The following is a 14,115-nucleotide window of genomic DNA, read 5'->3' as shown; positions in this document are numbered from 1 at the left end:
CTAGGCCTATGTCTACACTGAACTATTATTACTTTTACTCAAGTACAAGATGTGAGTATTTATCCCACCTCTGAAAGAGTGTCTGTTGCAATTAGAAAACAGTTGAACATGCATCAACAGTTGAATAGGATTTATGCAGTACAGTTATTTTTTCCAGTATGCCTATGGGACAAAATTAATAGTTTACCTTTGACACATGTTATGAGTATTTGCTATTTTTGCAGTAAACACACACATGAATACATGAATTGAAATAATATTATTCCATTCCTGGTCTTACTCGCAACATGTCGAAGAAACGTCGTTCTCTCTCTCTCTGTTAGATGAATTGGCAAGAGTGAAGTTCGTTGAAGTAACATACGTGTACTTCCGGTTTAGCTTCAAAATAAAGCCCTTCTTTGCAAATCAAGCAACATGTATCAGTCATAAGTACATTTTATTTTTGGACAAAGGCCAGATGCGCTATAGCCAGGTGAGAGTCATTGTGTGGTTTGATTTTATTTAAATGTTATTGTTGAAAATGCATTTGGTGTTATACTCCAATACTACAGTTGTTTTACTAAACATGATCCTGTTTAACCAAATTAACTTAAACTAATCGTCCCGACACACAGCCTAGCATTGCAGTAGAATACAATTGGTTTTAGTGTAACACATGGAGCTAGAATTGGTTGCCTGCTAGGCCTAATGCAATATACTGTCTGTAGGCTATAGTGAGAAAACACAGGAAAGTAGGAAGGGGGGTCATTCTACAGAAAAGGTGGAATCTGGGTGATACAAATCTGCTGAAATATATTCCTTCTAAAAACATCTAAAACCTGTTAAATAGCAATAACTAACTCTTAACTTGATGAATCCACAACAAGTAGAGCTCCACTTCCATGTATGATCAAAGTGACAAGGCAGTTCCTTGAACTTGACATTTTAAATAAATTGCAATTTACGTATAAAACCATTTTTTATTTAGTACCATTGCAAAGACAATCTCTATTTATTCAACATATATAATGAATGTGAGTATTACTGTAGGTCAACGTCATGTATGTTGGTGTCTGCAAAAGTAAGTGACAGCACTTCCACCTTTTCTGTAGAATTACCCAGGGGCAATATGACCTTTAAATGCTATCTTGATGTTTTTAGGCAACATTGTGATATACACTATATATCTTGATATTTTGAAACAATTTCCATACCCATCACACTTGTAGATGGTTCTAGTCCCTGCAACAAGTCTGAATCACATTATTCTTTTTCATATTAGTTCCATTGGATTTTTTTTTTACTTGTGTTAAAAATTGCAACCACTCATGTTTTTCTATGTGTATGTAGCGATACACAAAGTAAATACCATACCTCACTGCCCACCACTAGCCTATCTGAAAAGGCCTTCCTAATATTTCCTGGTTTGGACGAAGCTGATAATGATAAAATAATAATAACTAATCTGGTGGCACGTGATATAATCTTGCGCTTTTTATGAACATCTGGAAGGAAGTTTGATTTAAAACTAAATCAGCTTTTATTTTGTAGGGGTTAAACCTCTGGTTTCCGGTGTGATTCGGGCTAACCGTCTAACTTCCCGCGCTTCACGGACCACAGGCTCGCGCCACTTGATGCCCCCTCATTCTCACTCACGCACGCACACACTCACGCGTACACTGACACATTCCTCCGGTGACTGTGTAGTGGTCGCCTCTCTCAGACACGGACGTGCTTTTGGATGTACGAGCCGGTGCCCGCGTGCAACGATGGTGTGAAGAGGTGCCATATCAAGGTAAGCTTTAAACCTGTATGGTAGCAATTCAACAGCATATCCATATCCATACTCCTGTTGACGGAATGACTCACACCGGGAATCAAATGTCAATTGGTAACGGTGTGCTTCATTAACGGCAGCATGCTTCCCGTTGACGGGGCTCTTAGCTGCATTGGCGTTAAAGGAAGCATCAACTGCATTCTTTATGCGTGCCATCCTCGCGCGTGGGGATGTTCACGCTGCATTTGTACATTTCTGCCAATTAAACGTGGCCGTGCTCATTTTCAGAGTGAAACGCCACGGAATGCCGTATAAAAATATATCAATTTTTTTTGTCTATTCTGAAGAAATCTTTAAAGATAATTTTTGTTCAATAAAGTTTCTGGATTGATTGACACTGTCACAGACTCACACCTCAATACCACCAAAAGGTTTTTGTTTTTTTAAATAAATGATATAGTGTTGACAAAAAGCATTTTAAAGCAAGGTGCATTGATCATTGAAGGCGACGTTAAGAATATTCCATAACGCAACATACTGGATTTGCTTTAGTAGCTTTATAAGTAAATGGTGTAATGAAAGTGACATTCGCTCCATGTCATAAGGACACCCTGACAGGGGGTCCCCGACATGCTGCCATTCCTCCTGGACTGTGACAGAGTGAAGGCAGCACAGCTGGATGGACGGTTGTTAAGGAGGAAAGACACTGAATCTCACACGATTGCTATAGAATAATAAGCCTGAGATGACAGGGAGGATGTGCTCTATCTTCCGCCTCACTGAGAACTTGTTAGCTCAGAGCAGAGCATCAGTTGTCGCCTGTGGCTGTGGCTGAGGATGAGAGGACAAGCAGATCCCAGCATGCTTCTAATTCAAGAAGACCAGGTGATGTTAAGAGTGTGGGCAGTGTCAGCTCACAAGACTCATATTGGATTATTATATTCCCACTTAACGAGGAAAGGTTCATCAGTACCAGAACATCACCATTCTTTAGCTTTTCTTACAGGATAGGGCTCCTTTGTAATGCTCTATAATCTTCTAGGCCTTTTGCATTCAACATGATACAATATTCAGAATATGAATTATTGTATTCTTCCCACAGTGGAGAAATGTACATACAGCAGTAGATATAGAGACGCAAAATAAAAATAACACTCTATTAGATACAAAGGCATGCAGATAGTATTTAAAATATAAATTCAGGGAAAATAAGTAAGTAAGCAGTAGTTATAAAAGAACATAAGTGTAACATTGTAGAATACTGTGTGGTAGCAGGTTGATTGCAGTGGTGACAAAAAATATAAATATAATAACATACAGATTATTGTTAGAATGGACAACCTGAGAAGTGGCAGCCACTATTAATAACAATTTTAGCAGAACATATTGCACATAAGTGTTGTTGCACAATAGTGGTGTCATAGTCTTTGTTTGTTATCTTTTTACATTATTGCACGTTGGTGTCATACCCCACTGTCATCTTTGTATTCATTTATATAAAAAGTGATTATAAACGTATTAAGGATCAATTACATTTTGTGTGGTGCTACATTTGATAAAATGGCACAATAGGGTCACAGTAGGGCTGTGCAATTAATCGTATTTTAATCTCGATTACGATTTTGGCTTGCAACGATTACGAAAACAGCGTAATCGAAATAAAACGATTATTTTTGTTGCATTCCCTTTCGCAATGATGCTCTCAATTTGTCTTGCGTTATACATCCTGCCCGCATGTGCGCTTTCGCCCCTCCCTAAAAGCCCTCTCGGCCAGGTTGTGTTGTGACTTGCAGTCTGTTTAATAAATCCATATAAACACGTTACAAGGGAAGCTTTAGTTGCCATGTCTTATTGTCTTTATTCTCCGGTCCCCATGCTCTGGTCTCTAGCGTACATGCCCCTTTCACACCAACGTGGTTCCCGCTCTAGCTCCGTGCTTGCGCTCTTCTGGTTCGGAACAGGTCAGGTCGTCAGGTCGATGATTACTGCGAACCCTACTGTAAGAGTTAGCTAACCTATTTCAAATATACTGACAAACACTTGCAATTATGAAACAGACTAACTCTGCCAACAGAGACAGTTGTCCAGCTTTATAAGTATTTTATTATGAAGCACTTAGATACCGTTCCCTGGTGTATGGACTAGAGATGTCCCGATCCGATCACGTGATCGGGGATCGGAGCCGATCACGTGATTTTTAAAAGATCGGAATCAGGAGAAAAAGATCGGGGATCGGGAATCCTTAAACATTTTTATTTTCTTTAATGTTACAAAACAAAAATGACCATGTTCACGTCTTAAAGTCATCCTGAGGCCTTAGATTTGGTTTAAAATTACACAACATCATGTATGTGTTGCTTCTTTTGGGCTTGTTTTCAGACCTGGTTGCTTATTTCTCTCAAATCTGGCAACAGAGTGGGCGCAGTGTCTAACAGTAGCAGTAAGCTAACGAGAGGCTACGTTCAGCTGGTGACTCGGGAGTCGGGACAGAGCAAATGTCAGGAGTTTGGAAGTATTATAAAATTGAAAGCGAAGGCAGTGTAACAGCCAGATGCAATATTTGCAAGAAGGAGGTTCCGCGCCGTGGTGGAAAGAACACGACCAATCTGATACGATTGTTTGTTTTTTCATTTCCCCCCCCTTTTAAAAAAAAATTGAATTTATTGAAATCTCCAATATCAACGTAAGAGCTTGTGCCTCTTCGGGGGGTGCTAACACTTAACCATAAACCTTATCGTTTACTTTCTCCGTCTTTATATGTAGATATTACTTTTCTCCGTTAATCTCCGTCACGTTGTTTCCAAAGCAACAACAACTTCCTGTCAACAGTAGGGATGCACGATATTGGTTTTTTGAAACCGATAACTTCCTGCTTCTCAAGACCGATACCGATAACCGATAATAAAAAAAAATGTACGCTACTAATTATTTTAACGCGATTAACGCATGTGTATTTTTTTTCGGCCGCCCCTTAGTTTCAGAGCGCATCGAGTTTAAAATACCATCTACAAGCTGATGCTGACAGCCCTGCTCCTGCCGCCTGCTTGTGGCAGACCACACGTCCACGCTCACCGGCAGACACCTGTGACTGGAAGCCAGACAGTGGGACATTGTACGAAAAGTCTGTAGTTTTTGCACACCTGGTGGTACAAAAAGACTAGTAGTGAGCAAATTACATGAACATTACTACTATGAACAAAACAAAGCCATGAGAACAGTTTTGACTCTTCAAAGTGACCATATTTATTTTCCCAAATAAATATAATTGAGTCAATCAGTCAATGACAATGTGTTTCCCTGAACAATGAGTGAACAATGAGTTAAGAAATGGAAACAACTATTACCTGGCATTTATAGGACAACAAGCCTATCAAACATTTGCCAAAAGAAATCAAACAAAAACAATTTGACAACCTGTCAAATAGATTGTAAAATGTAAACATTTGCCATAGTAAGGTGCATCACTTAGTGATATAAAAATAAAGGCCTCTACTCCTCCAGAAGGGATGCTGCAAAAGTGCAAATCTTTGCATAAGGATTCAAATTAAATACTGACAAGTAAAATCAGTCTCTGTAAACAAACTGAAAAGGTGCATTCCTCACAGTAACAAAAAAATAAGGTACTGAAACAACAAGTTAGACATTTATATGTAAACACGAACTGAAAAAGTGCATTCCACACAGTAACAAACAGTCATTTACAGAACAAAGGATTAATGACTTGCTTTATGATCCATATAAATGACAGTGAACACGTTTTTCACAAAAGCATGAGGTTTCAATTGTCCTCTTTTTTTCCTCAGAGAGAGAGATTCACATTTGAGCTCCCTTTAGAGCAGGTAGCTATTCTTCTAATGTTCTACTTTTTAAAAAATTCTGGTTTGATCAGAGGGAGATTTTTTTTGACAAAGAGCAGCATCTCTGCCTTGTCGCATGCGAGTCGGTTTCTTTGCTGGGTCATCACGTGTCCAGCAGCAGAAAACAAACGCTCGCTGTCAACGCTAGTGCAAGGAGCCGACAGATATTTACGAGCAAGTTGGGCCAGGCACTCGTAACGGGACTGGTTGCTTCTCCAGTATTCCAGTGGGCAACGGTTCATGGGAAGCGTGGCCTCCGACAGATATGACTGGAGCTTTCAGTAAAAAACAAAACACAGAAGAACAAAATCTAATTATGATGATGTTCTGAATATCCGGTCCCATTTGTAACATAAGTTATACATTGTGTTCATAAAACAATTAAAACTAAATAATATATACACTTACGTTCGCATCCACTCTGCTGTTTTCCTGGTGTTCAGTTGCAGCATCTGTATTTTCTTCGAGGATTGCCTCAAACATGCCCAAGAAGGAGTTGTTGTTCTCGTCTCCCCTGCTTTTTTTTGCCGGTGGCTCGTCTGGCTGGGGACCGGGGGTGTCTGTGTCACGGCGGTCTCTCTCGGCGACGCTGTGCAGCTGTTCCCGCAGCATTTCTATAGCTTGCCGTTTTGATGCAAGGGTGAAGTAGCGGTCCTTGTACCTCGGGTCCAATAGCGTTGAGAGATAATACATGGGCTGTTCCTCGATGTCACCAAAACGCGTTTGGATTGCTTTTAACAGGGTCTCCTTTGAAGTTTTCACTCCGTGGTCTGTTGGAACAGTTTGTTTTAGCACGCGCGTTAAGGCTTGGATGGAGGGGATTACGTCTGCCGTTGTGGCTGTAGCTTTGCTAATATTTCTAGTCAGCTGTTCACACGGATCGAGGATGGTCAACATGTTTTCAACCAGGGCCCATTGGTGGGAGTTGAGTGTTGCTGGTAACTTGTATTCTACTGCATAAGCTGCAATAGCTTGCTTCTGCGCCACCAGACTGTTAAGTAGGGTTGGGTACCGAGAACCGGTTCCGGTTCGGAACCGGTTCCAACATTTCGATTCCAACGGCATCATTTAGAAATGTGAATTTCGGTTCCGCTTTTCGATTCCTGAGGAAAAGTTTCTCGCCGCTCTCCGTAGCCTACTGTATGACTGCAGCGGGGCGGGAAATGTAGCGTTGTATCTACATTTCCTACAATGTAACCTGAGACCAGGGCCGGCCCGTCGCACTGGCATTATAAATGTTCGCCTAGGGCGCCAGATCTGTGGAGGCGCTGCGCTGACAGCTCTGGGAGAAAAAATAAATGTTTTGACCGTTGGTGCTCATCCTAATTTTCGGCCTTGATGTAACAACATTCATAATTAAGTAAATGTAACACCCTTTTCATCCCGGTTACACTTTTCATTTGCCCTGTACGATGGGCGCTGCAAGTGATGAAAATGGGGGATGTTGGCTTATCTGGCAACCGCAGCTCACAGCCAAAGTGCGCGTGAGCGAGGGAGAAAGGGAGGGTGCGCTGTTGTTATTAGCATCTGGTGCTAGCTGTGCTAACGGAAGAAGAAGATATTTCTACAATGATGTGGAGGGAGAGTCCTCTCCAGTCAGACTGAGAGGCTGATAACTTCAGCTCAGTGAGGTAAAGGACTCTTTGAGTGTTTAGATAGTTCACTTTAGTCTAAGTTATCTCAGTGGGTCTCAAACGTTTTGATCACAATTTATGTAAACACATATTTCCAAGGCACTCTTTTATAATTATTGGGATAAACCAGGTTTGAAATCATTCCAATGTATACTATAGGACAGTAAACCAGAAATATCGTTTTAAACTGGAGAGATAAAAAAATATGCATAAATAAAATAGTAAAATAAGATATGAATGAACAACAAAAATAAAATGCGTTACATGTAGGCTATTTGTTATTTAATTATTAAAATGTAAACCGATCTTTTTCATATGGGTGTTTAGAGTTGTACCCCCTAGATCTAGTCTCTAGTAATTCTGCGTGTGGACCAAGATTGAAGCATTTTACTTCAAAATGTTCAAACATTTCTTCCCGGTATGCCTGAGAAGGCAGATATGCTTGTTTTTCTCAACAAGAACTGTTTTTAAAAGTTGGACTGTTGCACTGTTGTAGCTTCAGTGGTTCTCAGGTTAAAGTTACATAGCAGTGAATATAAACAGACTGATTAATGTGAATATTACTTTAAACTAACCTGTGTAAAAGTTTCTCGAATAAATGTAATTTTTTTGGTGGAAGAAGCATGTATCATTTTTTTACCCTGCCCCTCAAAGAATCGGAATCGAGAACCGTTAAGAACCGGAATCGAAAAGTAGAATCGGAATCGGAATCGTGGAAATTCAAACGATACCCAACCCTACTCTTAAGCATGTAAAATGTACTGTTCCAACGTGTGGCCACGTCCTGTTGGAGTCGTGTACTGGTGGTGGTGGTAGTAGTGGTTGTTGATCCCTTTCGCAGGTTTGCCTGTAACTTTTCCAGGCGGTGGACGCTACTTGGGAGTGCTTAAAATGTCCAACAATCTTCCGCCCGATGGCAACACAGTCAGACACAGCTCGTTGGCTAAGCACAGCCTCATTCACGGCCAACTGTAAAGTGTGGGCCATGCAGCCCAGGCTATCAACTCCATAGTCACCAAAAGCCTTCGCCATATTACGTGCGTTGTCTCTTAGGACAACATGGACCATCTCTTTACTAATGTTCCATTGCTGAAGCATGGCTTCAAAAGCCTCACGGATCATATTGGCTGTGTGTGAACCTGGTAGCTCCTGAGAATGCAACACCGCTCTGTACAGTTTGTAGTCTTTGTCCAGCCACTGCGCCGTCAGACCTAGCATGCTAACGGGGCTAACATCACTGGTCCATATGTCCGTGGTGAAACTTATGTCCCGTATATCGTCATCGATCAGAGTATGGAGGAGTGTGGCGATCTCATTATACTTGGCTGGTAAACACTCGTCTGAAAAGTGGCGGCAGCTTGGAATGATAAACCTGGGCTCCAAATGATTAACGAGCCGACTGAATCCTTTATCTTCGACGAGGGAGAAGGGCTGGTCGTCAAGCGCCATCATTTCTATGATGAAGTTAGAGATCGTTTTAGCCCTGGGGTCATCTCTGGCAAACTTCTTGCCTTTTTCAAATGCCTGGTCGATTGATAAAAGCCCCGGTGCCTTTGCAGTTGGCTTTGGATGTGCCGCTAGCTTAGCAGCGCAGGCGTCTTCATACGCTTTTAACACACCATCGTAGCCATGGCGATGTTTCAAGTGACTGATCAGGTTCGAAGTATTATAGGTCGTTGCCTTTTTCCCTCCTCGTGGAACTTCTGCATTACATTTGTTACAAATAGCAAGCGAACTTTCCAACTCCGAAACTTTGAAATAGTCCCATACCACCGACGACATGTTTGTTTGCTGCAAACCATTTACGTCGCAGCCAGGCATGAGTTAGGGAGCGCTGGATTTGTGATGAAGAACTCCCCTCTTCCTAAACCACTAATACCACAGTACTGGCAAAACGGGAGGAGCCGAGTGAAAAACAAGCGCCCCTCATCCCAATCTACCCACACCGCAGTATTTATTTATTTTTTCCTCAAAAAAATATATTGTATATTATCGGGGCTATTAATACTGATATCGGTTTATCGGTATGACGTCATAATTCCTAATATCGGACAGATAATTATCGGGCCGATAATTATCGTGCATCCCTAGTCAACAGCGCTACCTCTCCTTCAAAATAAAAGCATGTCCACAAATAGGAAGCCAAGACAAATTACACTTAAGACATATACAACTGCAACGAAAGTAACAAACACAATGCGATATCCTTTTCAATTTCAAAGAACACAAATTGGGTTACATTAACAAATAACTATAAAACAACAATACTGTAGAATAACAAAAATAAGTGGTTTGCTGCTGATTACTATTGAATTGTGTTACTCCAGTAAGATGGAAATATAATACTTTGTTTATTCATGTTATGTTAAGCTGCTGTTGTTCATTGCACTATTACTAGACTAGTTAGTCTTAAGGCTAGAATTCTGCACCAAGCCACATTTTTATTTTATTATTTGTGACTGAATGTGAACTTGTGAAGCTAGTCAAGCTACCTCTTTCCAGTAGAGTTGTTTTTGTTTTGTTACTGCACTATCTGCACTCAATTTGTTTACATGGTTATTTTGTGGTGGACCACTGATAAGCTTTATTTTGTTTTGATCCAATGCTGCACAACTGAACTGATCCAATGCTGCTGTGAAAAAAAGAAGCTATATCCATGTTGGATAGAATGGATAGTTGGGTACTGTCATTTAAATAAAAAAAAATAGCCTTAAGGGAGAACTTGAATGCTTTTTTCCTTTTTTCTCTCTTAATGCATTGCATAAAGATCGGATCGGGAAAAATCGGTATCGGCAGATTGTCAAAATCAAATGATCGGAATCGGATCGGGAGCAAAAAAAAGTGATCGGGACATCCCTAGTATGGACCATGGTGCACTTCCAACTGTACAAGACAAACAGATTATCAGCATAATTGTGGTAAAAAACTACCAGAATGCAACTAAATAATATGCCTGTTATATATTTAAGGTGAACTTTTTTCAGCACCACTACAACTTTTCCAATACCAATTATTTTGTTTTCAGTTGAGGATATGTTTTTAGTGCCATTTTTTATTATTGAAACAAAAGTGTACCTTATGGAGCTAGTACCACTGTGCTAGCTCCATACATTTGAACCTATTATTGGGTTTAATGATAACCCATATTATATTCAGCCGTTGGTAAACTAACCTATGGGACAATTGCTTGGTTCTGTAACTCTAGCTTGTATGTGCTGTGAAACTGTTGCTTAACTTATGAAATCGACCCACACAGCAAACTGACTGGTTGTGTACTGATGCCCATAGGGTTAGCAAGTGTTCAAATAAAGAAAGGCACTGCGTTGGTGTGGAGGTGTTGCTTCAGGCATGGTTGAAATACCATTGAAAAAATCAGTTTGAGTAACAGACATTTTTTCAAGACACCAACATAACTGCAACCTGGGGGGTATACTACGAAGCAGGATTTTCGCTTAGCCGGCTAAATTCAGGGGAAACTCCGGCTTTCCGGTCCTACAAAGCTGGTTCTCTTTTTAGCAGGCTAGATCTCCATGGTAACTTATGCTTAGCGGCTAACCTGGTCGGGACCAGGTTAGGTTGCAGGCTAAGAGATCAACTCAGTGAAAGCACTGCCTGCTGACCAATCAGAGCTCAGTGTGCGGAGTTTAAAGCAATCAAGTCATATTACAGGAGAAAGGAAATACAGAAAAGCTGCCGTTGCAGGAAAGACGGCCGGCAAAAATCACCGACTGTGTGAACGTGAACATTAATAGAATATCACCTCCCATCTTCAGAGCAATCTGACTATTATAACATTAGCGTTAAGAAAGCTTACTTACATATCGGCCACAACATAAGTAACCGGATCAGAGTACATTAAGTACAGTCCGCGGCATATCACTTCATAATGTATCATATATCTCCTTATCTGAGTCAGCTGAGCCGTATCTGGCCGTGCAACACTTACAGTGTCACATACTGTATGCAGAAGTATTATTTTAAGCAACACATTAAGTTGACGAAACACTCGAGACAAATGTAATTAAAGTCAGATCGTGTCTTAGACGGGGCAGTGATATCATAAACCTGTTAATGTACGCATTCAAACACTTTTTCTTTTACCAGCTGTATTCACCTTGCAGGTGCAGCTATGTGGCTTTGATCCTGGATAAAGTGTTTAAGTCATGGATGTTTAAAGTTTAACTTCTTCATTTTTGACTAGTATTAAAGTTCACTTTTCATTCAGGAAGTATGACGCTGCGCTGTCAGTGCGCTTCTCCATGTTTGTGATTGGTCAAATGCTTCAAATACCACCCCTTTCATGTGAACGCGCACCTAACTAGATAGGAAACGGCTGGCTTGAGCGATCCACTTGATAACCAGCGTCGTAGTACAGTTTAGCGAGAGCGCGTATGTTTTGGATTAGGCCAGCCGGCTAACTCAAACATATCCAGGTTAGGTTGAACCAGCTTCGTAGTATAGGCCCCTGGATTGTTAAATGTTGGAAAGTTGTGATTTTATGCCTAGTTGTTATGACACGCCAGTCTTTCGTTGCAGCAGTTGAATGATGAATACAAATATAAAAACGACATTCATGTTAAAATAATCAATCAGGAATGAGTATCTGAATGATTTTTAACTGCAGTGTTTTTCTGGTTGGGTTTGCATTGTGTTGCCTCAAAAGTGTTATATTGTACATTTGGTGAAACCGTGAAAGACATTTCATCTTTATTTCATAAAAAAAGGCTTTATAGCACTCAATTATTTAAGTTATTTAAATGTCTTCAAAAGTTTGTTTTATATTTGAATTGAATGCAACTCTTTAGCTAGTTTAGCTTAACGTGGCATAGCTTGCTAACTTGCGAGGCATTGTTGTTAGCTGGTTTATCACTCAGCAAAAAATTGAAGAGATAGTTACATTTAACAGTAGCAATTTAATTGAAATATACCTCGGCAATATTTTAAATGTTTTAAAGATGTTTAACATAGAAAAAACTATTCTAAACAAAGAAACAATAGACAGGCTTCCACTGTGAATGCTTAAGCCATGGAAGCTAGCTAACAATTCTTACTTTAATGAGCAACAAGCTTATTTTAGCCTTGTTAAATTAAGCCTTACAGGCTACAGAATGTTAGTTAGTGACCTGTTGTTTTAGTTACATATGTTACCAACATACACACAAAACATCTCAGGCTGCATAACCCTTTGGAGTCCAGGGCTAATTTGGCCGTTTTCGCATACTTTTGATTTGTCTTACTAAACCCCATTAAGAAATGTTTGGCATGTCAATGTTTGGTATTCTTTTTTTAAGGACAACCTCACCTATACAATCTGATAGTTATTTCTGTCATTTTGAGATACTATATGAACATTTTGGGCCCAAAATCACGAAAAAACGTAAAAACAGATTTTGAAAATGATATTATTTTTCATATAGGTAACACAACGAAACCATTTGAAAGCTGGAAATATATACATTTTGGTTTCGCAGTTACGTACAAGGATGACGGACAAAGACAGGTGGACCGAACCAAAGCTGTTTGTCGGCATTGTTCAACTAAAATTGGTTACGCGGCTGGCAATACATCAAACTTGCACACTCATTTGAAAAGGCATCACCCGAACGTGAATATCACCGGTACCAAAAGAAAAAAGACTGAAGTGCAAACCCAACTCCCGCTAGCATTTAAGCCTCCACCACTCGCAAAAAGTTCCGACCGAGCCAAAGCTATTACAAATGCCAAATATCCTTATGTTGCCATGGTAGCAAAGCGCTACCTGGCTGTATCTGCTACCTCTGTCCCTAGTGAGAGGGTGTTCTCCACAGCAGGAGACATTGTTAGTGCCAGCAGATCTGCCCTTTCGGCAAGCAATGTGGACAAGTTCATTTTTCTTTAAAAAAACATGAAAATACAATGACAAGCAAGTCCTAATGTCAAACTGGCTGCTTAGGTGCTAGTACAGTACAGTTCAAATACAGATTATTTCAGTTCATCGAAATGCTGCACCTTAAAGTTTATTTTATTATATTTTGTATTTATTTGAGTGAATATTCACAGTTTAATAATAATTAAAAACCCAAAACTAATAGTTTATGTTTTGTGAGTACTAGTACAGTAAAGTTCAAATACAGATTATTTCAGTTCATCGAAATGCTGCACCTTAATGTTTATTTTATTATATTTTGTATTTATTTGAGTGAATACATTATTCACAGTTTAATAATAATTAAAAATAAAATATATATATGTTTTGTTTTGTGAAAAAAAATTCTGCTGTACCGAACCGAACCGTGACCAAAAAACCGAGGTACGTACCGAACCGAAATGTTTGTGAACCGTTACACCCCTACTATCTAACTATATCTAAATTCTCAATGTTTGTCTGTCACTTTACTTCAATCGCAGTCTCCCGCCGTCTCTCTTTGTCTCCCGCAGCCTGTCTTCGTATATCTTCGTCTCTCTCCATTTCCCGCCGTCTCTCTTCGGTTCCCGCCGTCCCTCTTCGTCTCTTTTCGTCTCGCTTCGTATCACTCCGTTTACCTGATTACCTCACCCCCTCCCTGGTAAATACATCCTGTTGAGCAGAATCTACAGTTTCCAGTATTTTCCGGTTCGTAAAATGATAAAATACGGCGAAGATATTAAAATATGTGCTTCCATTATTCATACTTTTGAAATAGTAGTATTAACTTTATATCATCGTATCTCCGTGTTTATTGGGTCTTTTTGCATGAAACAAAGACTGGCATATCGTTTCAAGCCAGTACTTTCGACAGAAATACACATATACATCCTGTTGAGCAGGATCTACAGTTTCCAGTATTTTCCGTTTTGTAAAATGATCAAATACGGCAAAGATATTCAAATATGTGCTTCCATTTTTCAT

At 39.9% G+C, this 14,115-nt stretch overlaps 1 protein-coding gene across 4 annotated transcripts in view; it reads left to right on the top strand.

Moving 5' to 3' along the window:
* The first annotated feature begins 1,688 nt into the window (after positions 1-1,688).
* The window catches only part of LOC117462483 (disks large-associated protein 1-like), a 287,620-nt gene continuing 275,193 nt past the window's right edge, over positions 1,689-14,115 (top strand). For all 4 annotated transcript variants that reach the window (XM_071206261.1, XM_071206263.1, XM_071206262.1 and 1 more), the window contains exon 1: positions 1,689-1,774. The gene's annotated coding sequence lies outside the window, so the exon portion shown is untranslated. The remainder of the gene's footprint in view (positions 1,775-14,115) is intronic.

The sequence above is a fragment of the Pseudochaenichthys georgianus genome, chromosome 17 (assembly GCF_902827115.2).
Source record: "Pseudochaenichthys georgianus chromosome 17, fPseGeo1.2, whole genome shotgun sequence".
Classification (NCBI taxonomy): domain Eukaryota; kingdom Metazoa; phylum Chordata; class Actinopteri; order Perciformes; family Channichthyidae; genus Pseudochaenichthys; species Pseudochaenichthys georgianus.
This window is presented reverse-complemented; position numbering and strand designations above follow the sequence as displayed.